Raw genomic sequence first — 18,153 nt, forward strand, 5'->3', positions numbered from 1 at the left:
TTTTTCATATTGCGATTCAATTTCAAACCAAAACTATTTCAAAATCCCAGAAGCCAAATTGTTCAATGCGATTCGATTTGGTTTGTGTTTTGATTTCGATTTTCAGTTCCAAGTGCTCACCCCAGACTCACCTACCCCAAAATGGTTGCACACAGGTGAGTTTGATGTTCGCCCCAGAACATGGTAAGCCTATCTTTCTCCCTATGGAAGTGTTGCGGGCACATAGAGATGTGGGTAAAGGAAACCTCAAAGAATGAAGGCCGACATGTAGGTCACGTGACCTACACCGAGTTGGTGGCTGACTGATATTTTTCCTTGATCAAAGTAGATCAGCTCGCCTTCTTCTTATCCAAAAGTCGATCGAATTAGGCAGGCCCCCGCCCCTTAACGTCGAATGAAATAAGTAGCCGGGTTCCCTTTCTACAACCCTTTTAATATAAGAGGCCCAACCAGATTCCCTATCCCTTTTGTGACGCAGCAACACCTATGATGCAAGGAATATTGGACTTACATCACAATATCTTTTTCTTCCTCATTCTGATTTTGGTTTTTGTATCACGGATATTCGTTTGTGCTTTATGGCATTTCCACTATAAAAAAAAATATCCAATCCCGCAAATGATTGTTCATAGAACTTCTATCTAGATTCTTCGGACCATATTTCCTAGTATCGTCCTGATGCTCTATAATACTCAATGGACGAGGTAGTAGTAGTAGATCCAGCCCGGCCATATAATGAACATGTTTTGAACTAACTGCATTTCGAGCGCTTACGTGGAGCTTGTGGTCAATCATTCCTCGCTTGTTCCAATTTTAGTAAAAAGTTTTATATCTGATTCTACACCACATACGATATTCCATTCCGGCTCTAACTAGCTCTTCGCTTGGTTATACAAGGAACATGATAAAATAAGACTAGTGGGGCATCTTGCTTTTCGTAGTAAGCAACTCTATTTATAAAGCTCTTTTTTTATTAAAGTAAAGAGTAGCTCCTCTTGTTGAATGTTGTTCCAGCGAGCTACTTCGGTCCTCTTGTTCCTATTCTCTAATTTAGAATTTGATCTGATCCCTAACTCTGGAATCAGTCTTTCGGCCTCTATATAGCGTTAGGATGCGTCTTCTAGAAATAGATTGATTTTATATCACCTTTCAATTCAAATTAGCAAAAGAAATGTATCCTTGCATAATATGGATTCCAAACATTCATATGAAAATAAACAAGGGTTTCATAAACCGAAAATAAAAAATGACACTCTAAGGATGTTGTGGAGCCTACAATAATCCTAAAAATTCTAGAGGCGACACGTGGACTTTTGCCCAAGAAAGACAAGATTGCCCTTAATAAATGGGCAAGCTTCTTAGATGCTCCCATGCGCAGCTCACACCCCTGAAGGTCCTGGCAGCTGAATACGACTGCCCACAGCTCACCTATCTTTCGCAAGGAAAAGTCAAAACATTAAACATAAGGATTAATTACCCAAATCCTATCTTTAATACATTCCCAATTGAAGATTGACTCCAATCAAATAAGTAATCCCAATTTAAATCAATTAGGGATAATTACTCAAATATCTCAAGATATTATTTCCTATTTAATATCTTGAGAATATTTCTCCATAAACCCTAACACTATGGCCGACCCTATCCCTATAAATACCCCATATTCTACCAAATTTCAGTGAGCTTTTGCAACCCTAAAAAACCCTAAACACTTTTTTCTCCTCAGAGAAACTGACTTAGACATCAGAGATCTATTGGCCTAATCCCCCCCACCTTGTGGGCGCGTGAGGCTTAGGTCTTTAATCAAAAGTGTTAATTGTTTTGCAGGTGCATTTTTGTCAAGACTAAAGACGGAAATTTGCATCGACAAATTGGTGCTTTCATTTTGAGCTGATTCAAATACTCCAAGAAGCCTCTTGCATTTGGTTTCTCGAATTTTCTGTTATGTTGAATTTCTCACACGTTGTATCAATTAATTTTTCCTAGAAAAGTTTCTTGATCAATCTCTGGAGAAAAAATACAATGGTAGGAAATTTGGAAACCACGACGAACGGAACCTCGTACGTACAAGAATTTAGATCGGAGAGTCGAGACGAGGACGTAGCCTCATGACGAAGGTCCTCAAGGCTCAACACGATGCTAAGAAGAGCCCAACCGCTGTGACCTAACAGCCGCGGCAAGGTCACCAGGCCATGGCCCAAGTTCCCTTATTGCTGCCATTGCAATGCATGAATCAAAACCCTGGGCAGGAGGCCTAGATCTAACCAGTGGCCCACGGGAAGGCAGCCTAAGCCTAGCCAGCTGCCAGCCGAGCCCAAGCCCACAAGGAGCTAGCGTGGCCCAAGGTCAGCGGCCACACACCCGACCCTAGCACGCCCTGCGACCCGCTCCGACAACTAGGCTCGTGACCCAATCCAATCCAAAGCCATCTCAGGCAATCCAGATTTCAACCATCGGTCCCATTTAAGGTTATTTTTACCCCACTTTTCTGCTGGAATGCCACCTCCGGGCTCAAGCTTTGTATCTGTAGTCCACTATACTTCCACCACACATAGAGACGCCTATCATCTAGACTCTTCCAATCCAAATGGCGACCATGACCTGCCCCGATAGGTCGCCAATTTGACGATCGCCCTCGCGCAGCAAACCACCTTGGTGAACCAGCTCATCTAGTGCATCGAGATGCAGTGCGCCCCAAACAAGGTGTCCCGAAGCAGGACAAGGGTGGAGGAACGTGACTCATTCCAATGACGTCCTGGCAAAGACCCGTTCAGCCCACCACGAACCATGCGTTCGGGTAGTGTCCACTCTCGTTTGGGCCTTCAGGAAAACGTATTTGCCCTCATAAATGCGCAGAGAAGCGTTCATTCCCAACTCAGCTCACGAGTCAGTGTCATTTGAGGTTGGGTCCATATTCCAATGACCACTTAAGATATTCCAGGAGAAGCGTCTACACGAGGTTAGGCCCACAAGAAGATCCTCCTGCGAGGCACCGGAATAGGCAGCTACATGACGAACAGATGATGGCATAAGAGCAGTCCAACTCAAGTTCCACTAGCAGCCCTTGCCAAACGCGACGGTGAGTAGCATAGAACGAACCACGTGCATCACAATTATGGCACAAACGAGCATAACATACTGAAGAGCAACATGGACCAGCAAATCAACACCGGAGGCAGCTGGAAGCTCTGCTGCCCCACCAGGCGCAAATTCAGGATGAAGTACAAAGACTCGTAACAAAGTAATTGCGTGGATTCCAGGGCATTGATACCACCGACGATGCCCTTTGTAGAGATGTGGCCAACATGAGTAGGTCACCATTTACAGATGAGATCAAGCAGATGGAGCCACCGTGAAAATTCAACTCGCCACATTTCACCTTGTTCAAGGGAGATGAAGATCCAAACAGGCACTTGATGCACTACTGAAATGCCACGACACTCTACGTCAACAATGATGCTTTCATGTACAAAATCTTTACCACGACACTCCAAGGCGAAACGCAAGACTAGTTCCACACCCTATCGCCATAATCAATCTAGAACTTCAGCGAACTTTCCTTGGTTTTCACTAAGGAATATTCATCCTACCGCTCGATCAAGAAGAAGTTTAACCACCTCTTCAACATAAAGAATGACCCGCATGAGACGCTCCGCATATACGTCAAGAGGCTCAAGGCGGAGAAGGTGAACATCGTCGTATACGATGACAGCATTGCATGCTCAACCTTCTGAAATGGGCTCCCAGCAGATTACCCATTTTTCAAAGAATTGATCATGTGCGAGAACTTGACCTTGGCAGACTCTTATGCTTTGGCAGAAAATCACTCCCTCTAGGATAAGGCCAGACACTCCCAGAAACCACCTGAGTAGTTGTGCAAAGACTCAGAGCCCACTCAGAAGATGGCAATCAACAAACCGCTTAATGATAAAAACAAGCCAGAAAGTAGACGCATGGATCGATCCTCGACGAAGGGAGGCACGGTGCCCAAGACGTGCACCAAGTTTTCAGTCCCGATCAACCAGATCCTTCGCGACCTCAAGGACAAGTTGTGGTTCAAGTCGCCGCCACTCATGAGATGGGACCCTTCCAAGATGGACTAGACAAAGTATTACGCATTTCATAGAGGTCCCGGGCACACAACCAACTACTACACCACATGGAGGAGGTACCTTGCGCAGCTCATGAAGGAAGGCAAATGCGACCAGTATGTCGACAGACCAGCTGCCCGGCCAAAGTGAAAAGCAGATGTCGATGCCAAACCCCTAGCCAAGAAAATTCGAATCAACAAAATTTTGGCCAAGTCCGAGCATCTAAGGGCCACCAAAAACTCCAAGAAGAGAAAGATCCAGCAGGCGAGATTGGTCTTTCAGGTTCAAGCCATAGATGCTATATTTGGACCAATCGTCGGCTTCACTGAGTAGGACACTGAAGGAGTAGAATTTCCCCACAATGACACTTTGGTGATTTCTGTTCAACTGGCCCATGCCATCGTTAACAGAATTATGGTGGACAACGACAGCTCGGTCAATATCCTACAACTATAAAATGCAAAGCTGAGATCTTGACTGGATTTAACAAACTTACCTCAATTGTCATCGACACAATCACTCTCGACGTAACCAACCCACCGATTATCTCATCGCAGACCTTCATGATCATCAGCGACCCATCTCCCAATAATGGGATATTAGGCCGACCTTAGCTAGTGAAGATTTGAGTCATGACCTCGATCGAGTATCAAAAGATCCAATTTCACATCCCGAGATGAGCAATCTGAGATATCAAAGGCGACATGGGCGACCAGGCCTGAGCGATCATTGACGAATGCTCCGACGAGCATAGCAACTCAGCCTTGAAACGTCCTAAAGGCAGCCAAGCACATCATAACCGCACCAGCCCTACCTGCAGGAAATTTTCGGCGTTTGTATGTTGACGTATCGTCCAACTACCAGGGATCAGGAACAGGCTTACTTTTCAATACTCTGGACGGTTTGATGCTCGAGCAGGCAATCACTCTAAGCTTCAAGGCGTCAAGTAACGAAGTAGAGTATGAAGCCCTACTGGCAAGTCTCCGATTGGCGAATAACCTGGCGGTGAAGAAGTTCACGATTTATTCTGATTCCTAGCTAATCACCAACCAAACCTCATGGGAGTACGCAGCAAAGCATCCAAGGATGACTCAATACCTCAAGAAGGTATAAGAGCAGCTAGCGACGTTCCAGGCGTACACACTTATTCAGGTTCCACGAGCAGAAAATACCCACGCAGACACATTAACAGGTCTAGGCTTTGCCTTAGACCATTAGCTCAAGTGCTACATCTCAGTCGAATACTTGGAAAAGCTAAGCATATATGAGGAACCAGCAGTTGAAATGGCGTAGATCAACATAATTCTGAGTTGGCAGGATCCCATCATCGACTACTTAGTCAACGGAATGCTCCTCGCAGACAGACTGGAGTCCAGGAAGCTCCAAATGAAGGCATCACACTACTACACGTGGAATGGCATGCTTGTTTGAAGATCCTTTTTAGGACCACATCTTTACTGTTTATCGCTTCTCGACGACCTGAAAAGTCTTAGCTCAATCCACGAAGGCGTCTGTGGAAACCACTCTGGAGGCTGCTCCCTAGCGCAAAAATCTTTTTAACGCTGGCTACTACTAGCCAACCATGCATCATGACACTAATGAATATGTACAAAGGTACGACAGCTGCCAGCTCTTCAAGCCCGTGCTCGCATTAGCTACCAATGAACTCCACCCGTAGATGAGTCATTGGCCATTCATGTAGTGGGCGATTGACTTGGTTGGACCAATGCCGCCTTCCACTGGGGGTAGAGGCATGATGATCGTAGCAACCGACTACTTCACTAACTGGGTTGAAGCTGAACCCATGACTACAACTACCCAGACGAACATAGAGCACTTCATATGGAAGACACATGGACTTTTGCCCAAAATAATCCAAAAAATTCTAGAGGCGACACATGGACTTTTGCCCAAGAAAGACAAGATTACCCTTAATAAATGGGCAGACTTCTCAAATGCTCCAACGTGCAGCTCACACCCCTGAAGGTACTGGCAGCTGAATACGACTGCTCACAGCTCACCTGCCCTTGGCAAAGAAAAGTCAAAGCATTAAAGATAAGGATTAATTACCCAAATTCTATCTTTAATACATTCTCATTTGAAGATTAACTTCAATCATGTAAGTAATCCCAATTTAAATCAATTAGGGATAATTACTCCATTATCTCAATTTATTATTTCCTATTTAATATCTTGAGAATATTTCTCCATAAACCCTAACACTATGGCTGACCCTATCCTTATAAATACCCTATATTCTACCAAATTTTCGTGAGCTTTTGCAACCCCAAAAAGCCCTAAACACTTTATTCTGCTAAGAGAAACTGACTTAGGCATCGGAGATCCATTGGCCTAACCCCCCTCCTAACGTCGTGGGCGTGTGATGCTTAGGTCCTTCATTAAAGGTGTTAATTGTTTTGCAGGTGCATTTTCGTTAAGACTGAAGACGGTGGAAATTTGCATCAACAAATGTAGCTGCCGAATATCAGATAGTTAACTTAAGAAATGTTGTTGGACATTATTTTTAAAGAGAAAGTTTGAGCTATTTTTTAAAAGTAGAATGGGTTGAGTTAGGAAGCGTCTTTCTTGAGCTTAGCAAGCGGAAGGGGTTTCATCAGAGAGTAAACTCTCGAGATATTAATGGCTTGATGAACTATCCCATTTATGAATGGAAGATTAGCATGTCGCCGATCCTGATTTGGATAAGGTGATTTAGTTTAGATTGAAATCGAAGCTTGGGTCGTGAATGAAAGTAGAAGGTGCTAAAGGCGAGGTAAGAGTACGGGACGCCGTTTATTTATCCATGAATATCTATTATATTTGTATATCTAGGGAATCTCTTTATACATATAAAATTATATTATGGCATGATATGATTGCCTAGTTGTAGTCGCATAAGCAAAAGAAAGAAGAAGAATTAGATGCCCCATAGCAGCAACCCCCAGATAAGCCTTAAAAATACACACACACACACACACACACACAACAGACCAGACAGAAACAAAAGAAAGAAGAAAATGGCCATGATGATGATCCTATGTTCGCTTTTTGTTCATGGATCTACTTTCGAGATTCTTCAGACCATATTTCCTATTAGCATTCAATGCAATACTGCCTTAAATTCCCTTGTTTCATCGTGCCCCCCCAACACACCACAAAAAAACCCAACAAGCACACCACAACTGACACGCCCGACCCTGATATCTTTCAAACACCAGGGTAGGCACGTGCTGGCCGACACCTAAAGGTGACGAAGCTATACTAATATGCATGAGAACCAATGAATATAAATAAGACTTATAAATTTAAATATAATTAATATGCAAATGCGGAACGTGTTCATAGTATACAGCTAAATCGAGACACTAAAAAGGAAATAATATAAAATTCAATGAACAAATGAATGGTCTTACTCCGAGAGGACTCAAAGATGCCGATGCAGAAGTGCCTTGACGCCGGGATTATACGCCACAATTCTAAGTCCTGAGGGGGCGCAAAACAAAACATGAGTGGACCAAGTTGATATATAAGTAGTACTAACATAATTATTCAACAACGTACTAACCCCCAAAGTTTATGAAAACTCATATAGCATAATAAGTAATAAATTTTATGAAAACCCTAGCATGCCATAAAATCTTTCATAAAACGTATATTATATATAGTGTGTTTAGTAGTGGTATCAAAATTGCACGAAGGCTCTCCATCACGTGTCTATAGGCAAGACATATGCCCGTAGGCATAACAGTGACCACTAGATAAGCACTAAACATTGAATATAATCTTTCCAAAATAAGTACATATATCTCAACGGAGCTCAATAGCTCAAACATCATATCTCAAAACATCTTCATAGTATATAGTCATCCATCATATATACTACAAAGAACATGAAATTGATAAAGCATGGTATTCCAAAATATTCTCAATAAAGCATGATAATCATAAAACTTGAAACCAATTTACTCATAAATGTTTCATAAAATGTAACCAATAAATCATGCATTTCATGTATGCATTTCTAATAGTAAAATCATGCATTTTAGAAATGGTCCACTCACAGATACTTCGCTGTCGAAGAGCCATGTAAACTAGCGAAGATGGAAACGCCATGATAAATGCACCTAAGCACATAAATGGTCCAATTAATAAAACTCTACTATAATGGTTGAATTTGGGAAAACGGACGTCGGAAACGAATTCAAGACGTTGCATTACCCTAAAAGGGGTCCTGGGCAAATTTCGTAAAAGTCAACATAAAGTCAACATAACGAATATTCAAGCAGTATTCCATCCGGGTTAGGCTTGGTCTTGGGCTGGGTTTGAGTTAATGGGTCGGTTTCTTATTTGGGTTTTGGGCCGAGACATTTAGGTTGGGCTAGGCAACCAGGCCTGGGCCCAGGTTTGGGTTTTTGGGTTAAATGGGTTTGGGTTGGACATTGGACCAGGTTCCATGGCCCACAAGTTAGGCCGGTCTGGCGTTCCCAGGTTTGGTTTAACCTAATTTCAGGCCAGGTTGGCCGAGCTCGACAGAGAAGGAAGCCAGAGCTTCCCCAGCTCTGGTCAATCTCGAACCTTAGCTACAATCTATGATCTACCCACCAAATTGAAGACAAACCAATGTAGATTAGGATTATACCTTTGGTTTCCCTAGTAGTGGTCGGAGATAGCTGGAAAAGTCGTCTGAAACCCACGGTTTCTCGCTGGAAAGTGGGTTTTCATACTTTCTTTGTTCTTGAACAAAATCAACGTTTACTAAACACAATCTAGGTTATAGTTAAACCCCCAAGATGAAAGAGTAAGGATCAAAGGCATCTCGAGGCCTACCTCGAGTCAGGAAGTCGAGAACTCGCTGGAGAAGGTTTGCTAGGTGGTTACGGTGTAATGGGGTCACTCGAGGGAGTTGAAACCTCTCTTGTTTCTGGGTTTCGTAACACCAGTGGAGGTGGTGAGGTTGTAGTTGTTGTGCTCGAGAAGGAAGAGGAGGATAGGTTCCAGATGGGAGAGAAAACTCAGGGAGGAATTTGAGAAAGTGAGGGGGAGAGAGAGAGAGAGAGAGATAGAGAGAGATCCGGAGATGTTGGGGGGAAATGGGAGTGCCACGTGGTAGACAAGGGAAGAGAGAGGTCAGGGGACCAAAAAGAAGATGGGCCCCACTAGGCTCACCATTTAAGATCTAATAGTAAACTCCCAAAATATCTTTCAACCCCATTGAAATTACCAAACTACTCTTCCGTTCCAAAATTCGTAAAATTATTTGGGACAGGTTGTTACAACAACTTCCCTCAAAACCAAAATGATATCCTCTCTTAACTACAATATTCTTCATGAGATAAGACTCATAGTGGTACGTCATATCATTTATTTTGAGGTAGTGCGATAAAATCAGTTTATATATTTCTTTTGGATCAATAAGACCATTTCTTAGAAAAATGCTTTAGACCATCTACAACCTTTGGCTTAAAATCTAAAATTTTTAACCCAGAAAATTTAGTTTTTGACCCAGAAATAGTTTTTCTGCTCCAACCCTTCTGGATTAAATTTTTAGCCCGAGATTAGTAAAGAATGAATTTAGGATAAATTTTCGTAAGCAACTTTTTTAAAAGAAAAAAAAAATATGTAGACTATCCTAATTTAATTTTATGAACATTTTAACCCAAAAATATTTTGATTCCAATAAATATTGAAAAATCACTAAACTGACACTATGGAATTCGTGGAACACTATGAAAGAATATGAGACACATGAAAGATTTATTTATTTTTTTAATTGTTTTAGCCATTCGATTTAGATTTGGTCCGTTAGATCATTTTTTACCATTGGATTTGATTATATTAGATATTAGTCGTTAGATTCAATAAATATATAAATATAAAACTACAAAAAATATACATAAATGGTGGGCCAGCCCACTAACTCAGTGAGAATTTTGGCATAAATTTGCTACAAAAATGAGTTTTGAGTTAAAACTCATATTTGACCCAACGATAGAAGCAAGTTGAGCTATGTTTAAAACCTATTTTAAACTACACCCTTCTTTTTCTTTTTTATTTTCTTTTTTGAGAAATCATTTTACTAAATAGTGTACTTTGATTAGTGACAAAGTCCATAGTCTTCGATTTCGACGGTCCGTGACAATTTGTTGAACAATGCATGGGAGGCCATGCCTTTCTAGTTGTACGTCGTGTCTAAAATAAGCAGACTTATCATTGATTTAACGTCATCTTCAAGTTTGATGCGGTGGGTAAGTTCTTGGCTTTTATAGTTTGGTGCACATGCCACAACTTAAAAAAATTAACTAAATTCATTATGTTTTATGTAGAATCTAGTAGGGTAGATTTATAATACTAAAGTAGAGCATTTAGTGATTAGTTGTCATGAAACTTAATTAAGATGGGTAAGTTTTTGAAATTTGATTTGCGACGACTAATTTAGTGTATGAAGTCATATTAAGCACACTCTATACTACTCAAGTTAATAGCGCGCTCTATTCATAATGAGTTGATAACAAGCCACAAATTCATTTTGCTATGTTCACGAAGAACTTACCTACGTATCTGAAAACGTTACAATAACATCAAACTGATAATACAATGTCACATGTTTTAAATTTTTTACATAACGCCGAATCAATATTTGAAGACGCCTGCTAGAACCCGTTTCGCGTGTTTTCGAGACGAAAACGGGGTTTGTACTCAACTACAAACTACAAAATAGTCAATAAAACAGGAAAATGATCCTCTCCGGATCATTTTCTTGGGAATTCGGAAGATCCCGTGCTTGTGTCAGTTCATCGTACATTATGCTGTCAGAAATTATTTGAAATTTAAAATTTAAAATTAATATAAATAGTACCTAACGAAAACTGACCGTACGATGTACGATAAACAAACACGATCACATAATATCTTGAATTCCCAGGAAAATGATCTGACGATGATCCTTTTCCAATAAAACCAAAGGAATTTTAACAAAAAAACTCCCGGTATTGTTTACTTTAACTAAAAACCATATTTTTACACTAAAAAGTAAATCTTTGTACTATTTATTTTGTCATTATCGTTAAAACTCAAAGTTTTTAAGTTTTTTTCGTTAGTTTCCTTAAAACAAAAGGAAAACTAATAAAAATGGCTTGAAAACTTTGAGTTTTAATGATAAAGACAAAATAAAGGGTAAAGTAAATAGTACCATGATTGACTTTTTAGTGTAAAAATATGATTTTTCGTTAAAATGAACAGTACCGGATGCTTTTCGTTAAAGTTCTCTAAAACAAAATGATATCCAATTTACCTTTACTTCCCTGTTGCTGAGCTGATTAATCCAAACTAGGGTAAAAACGCTTATATGCTGTTGGACCCACCTTTTTCCATCATCAGACGAGCACAAGTGGGCCACCACATTAATTGATCAGATCAGAAAGAGGAGAGGGGAAGATCTGGACGATACTGATACCAGCCCCTTGGACCAATGGGTATTGCTGGGGACCCAGCTGGGGGACCCAGCAAAGCTAATCAAATGGGGACAGTGGAGGAAGGGACTGCGTGGCCTGGGACGATATCTAGGGTCCAGTCTCCGAAGATGAGAAATCTTCCAAGTGCACAGAGAGACAGATAAAAGACAGAAATAGAGAAAAGAGGGGGTCACGTGTACCCTATATTTACAGGGAACCATGAGTAATCACAGCCCTAATGGTGTCCGATCAAATCACTAATGCGTTGTCATTTCACAAATCTCCAATGGGATTCTCTACCCTCCGTCCCCTCTTTACCCTCCTCCGTCTCCTCTTTATAAAAAAAAATAAAGATTAGCAGATAGCTGCATTACGGTCTTTCATTTTTTTTAAAAGTTAAAAAAATAAACTTATAAAGACATTTTAATTTTTTTTTTTTGAGACGCGCCGCTTAGAATATTAAGCGTTCAAACAAAAGGGATTGAAAAGAGATTGAAAAGAGAGGTAAAAAAAAAAGAGAGAAAAGAATCTCTCTCCCTGCCATAAAGCAATGATACCAGGAGGCGGAAATGAATTGGACGGCTGAAAGTCCTTGGAGAAGGAAACACCTATGCTATTTGCCATTTGGTATGTGGGACGAGACGGAACAAAATAGAACGAGGCGTTCCGTTCCATGTTTGGTGAGCCTAAAACAGGTAGAACGCGTTGTTCCACTGGACGAATTTTGGATGAATTTTCGTTCCGCCTTACCTCCTGGAACGACTCGTTCCACATCCATGGAACACAAAATTATAACCTCTCTGTCTTCTTCTTCTTACTCCTTGTTTCCATCCTATTCGTTCCATCCCGTTCTGTCCCGTCCCATTCCGTGCCGTGCCGTTCTGTCACAGCCCGTTTCGGGATTTTATATATCGGGGACGTGAAATGACGGAATTACCCTTGGCGGGTATTAAGGTATGTGTGTGTGTGACATATTATTTGGACTAAATTCATATATTTCCTAAGTTTTGGGAAAAATTAAGTGGATAAAAAAATAAGGTTGTATTTTTAGTGGTTAGGGAGTTAAAGAAAAGGATGGTGATGGTTTGGGTTAGACCACACCTACACACAATTTCTTCCCTCTCTCACTCATCCCGTGCCTCTCTCTCTCCTCCCTCACGGCTCTCTCTCTCTCTCTCTCTCCCTTCAAATTGTACGGACCTCACCCAAGGACATCAAAACTTCATGGATTGAAGTGGAGATTAGCACCATTGTGTTCGTGAGTGCCCTACGAACTCAAAGGTATAATTTTCAGGTAGGAAACCCTTCGTTTTCACGTTGAAAACTCGAGGTCCGATTTGGGTACTATTCATGAACTTTGTAACGATTGATTTTTAGGACAATCCAAGCTCACGGTGAGCTTTAGGATGTTCTCACGAAGCTTGGGGACATTCGTTGGAAGGTTTTGGACGTCGGGATCACGGAGTTCGAAGTTGGCCGGTTTTCTTGGAAATTCTCCGGTGAGATTTTGTAGTTATTAGAGCCTTAAAGTAGTATAACGTGAAACTACATGCTTAGGACTTCATTTTGATATAAAATACGAAGAAAACGGTTGAAAATCGACGGAGAACAAGGAGATTGAAAAATCTCCAGTTTTCCGGTCACCGGAAAACTCAGTCCGGCGAGCTCGAAGAAGAAGACGCACGTGGGGATGCGTGAACCCGTGCCTGTCCAGGCGCGTGGGGGCACTTGCCGCTTCAAAAAAAAATTCTAAAAATTTCTCGACGTCCGTGACGTCGAGTAGGTCGATGTGGTATATTCATATACCCAAATTGAGCACCGTATGAGAAGTTATTTCGAATTGTTGGTTATGTGCATGAAATTAACGTTTTTATAGTTGTTTCGCATATAGGTGACACCTATCCCGAGGACGAGCACATCCAGGGACGTCACGGGGGTTACGACCCATCGACTTACCAATGAGTGGGCAATTTGTTTTTAGTATATACCTATATACTATTAATTTACCCAGAAATTGAATTTATATGAAAGTACGTTTTAAAACGCCATGCATGCATATTATGAATTATATGAATTGATATTGATGCATATATATATGTGAATTGGTGTTGTGGACGCACATGTGAGTATCAAGTGAGTTTTATGTTAATCATGTGAATCATCGATGATCTGAATTGTGTTGAGAGCTCATAACCTGCACCCCTGGTGTTAGTGCTTATATTATTGACCGCACCGCACGCTCACCTTGGATCCAAATAGGTGCATGTCGTACATACCATGTGAGGGTTCCGACATGCTAGTCGTACAGACCACTAGAGGTGGTTCCAACTAGTAGGTGACCTTAGATTACGCGCGCAGATGATTGATGAGAGAAGCACTATAGCGTATTATTACACCATTCTTGTCGTACAGACTACTTCAGGTAGTTCCAACTTATGTGCAGAGTAGTGCCGTACAGGTCACCGTGGTGACTTTGGCTGGGTTGGATATTGAGCTATGGAATTAACCGTACAGGACCAACTGCAGGGTCTCCGGTTGATTCATTATGTCACCTGTTATTTTGATGCATCCATGTTTTGTTATTGACATTTATGGCATGGCATGTTACTGGATTTGTGATAGATTGGTGATTTGTGACGTATGAGGTTTTATATACTATTATGTTATTTTCTGGGAAAGTATACAGGTTTTACAATGAGGGGTTAGAAATAATTTTAATGAAATGCTTTGGAAAACTTTGGTTTTACTGACCCACTAAATTTTGTTTTTGCGCCCCTTCAGGTTCTAGTTAGCAGTTGGTGGCTCACGAGGTTTTCTTCGGCGTTCTGACAGACTTCCTGCATGTAGGACTCACCTGCGGGTGTTGTAACTTAATTATAGTCCTACTTGACTGCACCTAGTTTCTTTTATGCTCTGAAATTGTGTACTGCACACTTAAACTCACTCTAGTATGCTAGTTGGATATTACTGCTAGTAGTTGGTTTTTATTCCTTCGTATTTCTCATATCCTTTGCTTCCGCACCGCACTTTTGGTTACGTCACACTCACGTGACGGCCAGCACGCCTTGATTCTAGGATCAGGGTGTGTCACGTTCCGTCTAGATACCAAACAATACTTTACTTACAAATAACGTAATGTCATTATTTTATATTTTTATATAATTATAAAATTGGCTTGAAAATTACGATTGCATTCCAAATAATATATATTTCTTGAAAGATGTAACATAAAATTGGAATAATATAGAAAAGACTAGTATGAACAAAAAACGAAAATTAAAAAAAAAAGGACCGTAGTTCGAACAAAAAAAGAGAATTGAAAGTAAAATAACATTGTTTGGGCACTAAGATTGGTGTGTAAAATTAAATCAAATTATATAAATACTAGACTCAAAGTATGTAGTTGAAAGAGAAATAGGTGCAACTTATAAATATTTCCAAAAGAAGTAGAAGATGAAATAAGATCATAAAAGAAAGTATTCTCTTTAATTCTTATACAAAATCATTTGACATAAATTGCACAGACCTAATACGTCTAATCCCTTCAACTTACACAAAATCAAATTTGGCCTTTTTACTCCTAACATACGTCGCTTCAATAGAAAACATAATGTTATTCTAGTGAAGTATCATATGATCATTTCTAATTCAAATCTAGACAACAACATAATTTGTCCGTGAAATGACATTCTTACGTAACTACAAATTACAAACATGTGAGAGTGTGACGACAAAGTCTCACATCAACGAGGAATTAAACCATGTAAGGATCAATAAAGAGATTAAACTACTTTTTATATAATTTATTAGTTTTGTAGTGAAACTTCAACTTTTTTCAAACCGACACCATTACTAACCTAAAAATGGAAAAAATTGATAATTGCACACACATGTTAAGCGTTATTGACAAGAAAATAATTGAGGGAGTGAATGTCGGACATATAAATTGGACATCAGCCAGAATTCCATAGCCGCCTGCCGACAGGCACCGAGGACAGACCGAGACTGGGTCAACCACGCCTACGTGGTGGTACCAGATGGGGCGGATCAAGAAAACCATGGCGTGGGTCAACCAACGTGGATTTGATTTATAACTGTTCACAACTCACAAGTGTGGAAGTTTGACGAAATGGGTCAAATTCAAATATAGCGGCCGGGTCATGCTCGCCCTAGTTGGAGCAGTTAATAAGTACCACTGGAAATCCAAAAGTTTGCACGGAAGGTAGGGTTCTTCTACTGCAAACTATGCACCCCCAAGATATTATCATAAGGAGGAGGTTTGTCTGCCCTCCAAGTTTCGGTGCCCTTCCATGCCCTCCTGTTTTGTGTGGTCACGGTTAAGCCACGTTAATATTTTATATTATTTTTTATAAAGATAATAAGACAAAAATGAATAATAATATAAAATATTAACGTGGTTTAACCGTGACCACACAATCAGGAGGGCATGGGAGGGCACGGGAACTTGGAGGGCAAACAATTCTCCTCCTTCTCATAATGGCAGAAATATTATTTTTTTATGGAGTTATGATTTCCACACATCTCTCTTTATTCTGCATCTTCATTAATTTTTTTTATTCTCTCTTTTGATTTATTCTGGCTAGGGACCAAAACCAGATAGAGCTGTGAGAGGATGAGAATTAGGTTGTAAAAATCATATTCTAATGAACATTTTCAAATTTTCCTTCAGCACAAGAGATACTACTGACCTGAATGAGAAGGGACAAGTTAATAAAAGCTGTACCAAATGGGATAGCAAGTAGAGGTTCTTTCAGAGGTCCCCTCCCATTTTCATACTCTTCCCATTCCCTCTTGTTTTGTGTGATCTTGGTTAAACCACGTTAACCTTTTATATTCCTATTACTTATTGTTTTATTATTTTTATAAAAAAAATTAATATAAAATGTTGACGTGGCTTAACCGTGACCACACAAACAGGAGGGGATGAGAAGAGTATGGAAATGGGAGGGCAGACAATCCACCTTCGGTTCTTTCTTACAACAATATAGTATTATTGGTAGGGCCCTCTCTGAGATTTTGAGAATTCTTTGTAAAATTTATAAAAACGTCATTCCTTAAGATAATCTTAAAAAATGTAGGACAATGTATTAACGCTAGAAAATAATCACTTAAATCAAAACAAAGTATAGCACTCACTGATTGCAAGTTTAAAAACGACATTAATAATAAGTAAAAAGAGCTACAAACATAACGTTCACTAAACAATCAAAAGCAGTTCAATCTTAAACAACCAAACAAGAAAACAAACTTTAAAAACTCTAACTTTAAAGTTTCACTTAAATATGTAACATGATTATATAATAATATTGAAAAAATACTATCTTTTATGGTGTATTATTAGCACTCAAAATTTCTTATTGTATTCTAAATTTTTATATTTAGAAAGGAAAAAAATTACACTTATAAGGAGTGTAAGATGAGATTTTAAAATGCTAGCAAAATCAATTTTTGAATATAGAATATTATTACATATAAATATTAGGTGACAAAAATTTTAGGAGCCTCTTCAAATTTGACATCATGTGCGACTGCACTTTTCGCACCTTCTCAACGCTCCCTTTGATCATTGGTCTAATAAATGATTAAAAAAATGAACCATTCATCTAATAAATAATCACACATGGTGTATTTGTTATTTAAGAGTAACTCTTGATACAGACGAACCATAAATTTAGAAATCTATTACTCCAAAAAGCCCATAACAGTGATAAAATCCAATGCATAAAACAGTGAAGAAAATGTTTATGTATTCCCCCAGAAGCCCATAACAGTGAAAAAATCCAATCGAGCAGAAACATGGAGTTTTGAGGGAAGGACCAAGATACCCACAACAAATCAGAGGAGGAGAGATCGAATCCGAGACGATTTAATTAATAGGCTTGTGGGGATTTGTCGTTTTGGTGGTGTCAATCGAATCCAGAAGCTGTCTAGAGAAGCAATGCAGGTCCGTCCGATCTGGGTTTGAAAATGATTGTGGGATGGGAGGGGCGAAGCGGAGAAGTTGGTCATAGCCTTTTGCTCGATTTTGGGATGTCTCGCCAAGGCCATCTAAGGAAGGGTTTAGTTGAGTTTAGTTGGGGTGAGTTTTTTTAAAGCTAGTCCTGACATATAAGAAACACAAAACTGCACCAACATTTAGGGTTGATTTGGGGTTGTGGTGCTTTAAATAAATAAAAAAAAAAAAAAAGCTTATTAAAAATCTGGAACATCACCATTTAGTATTAAGGTCTAATGGTATTCCTCTTTACTTGTAAGCGAGAAATCTTAGTTTTGATTCTTGCTAAAATCAAATTTTCAAAAATTGCTATCAATAACAATAGAAAAGCAAAAGATGCTTATGAAAAAAGTGTTTTTTTTTCAATGCATAATAATCAATGCCCATTAAATGAGTTTTTCAATGACAAGAATACTCCCACATATCTTACAAATTACAATCATTGACCCTAAATTATTGTCTTTTGACAATTGTTATATCATATTAAATATTAGATCATTTTTAGTCATTTAACATATTCAAGGCAATTTATACAAAAGTTTGCCAACACTTGTACACTTTTTTTTATTTTTGTTAAAGCACCTTCGCCAACACT

Source organism: Malus sylvestris, chromosome 4 (genome assembly GCF_916048215.2).
Source record: "Malus sylvestris chromosome 4, drMalSylv7.2, whole genome shotgun sequence".
Taxonomy (NCBI): Eukaryota; Viridiplantae; Streptophyta; class Magnoliopsida; order Rosales; family Rosaceae; genus Malus; species Malus sylvestris.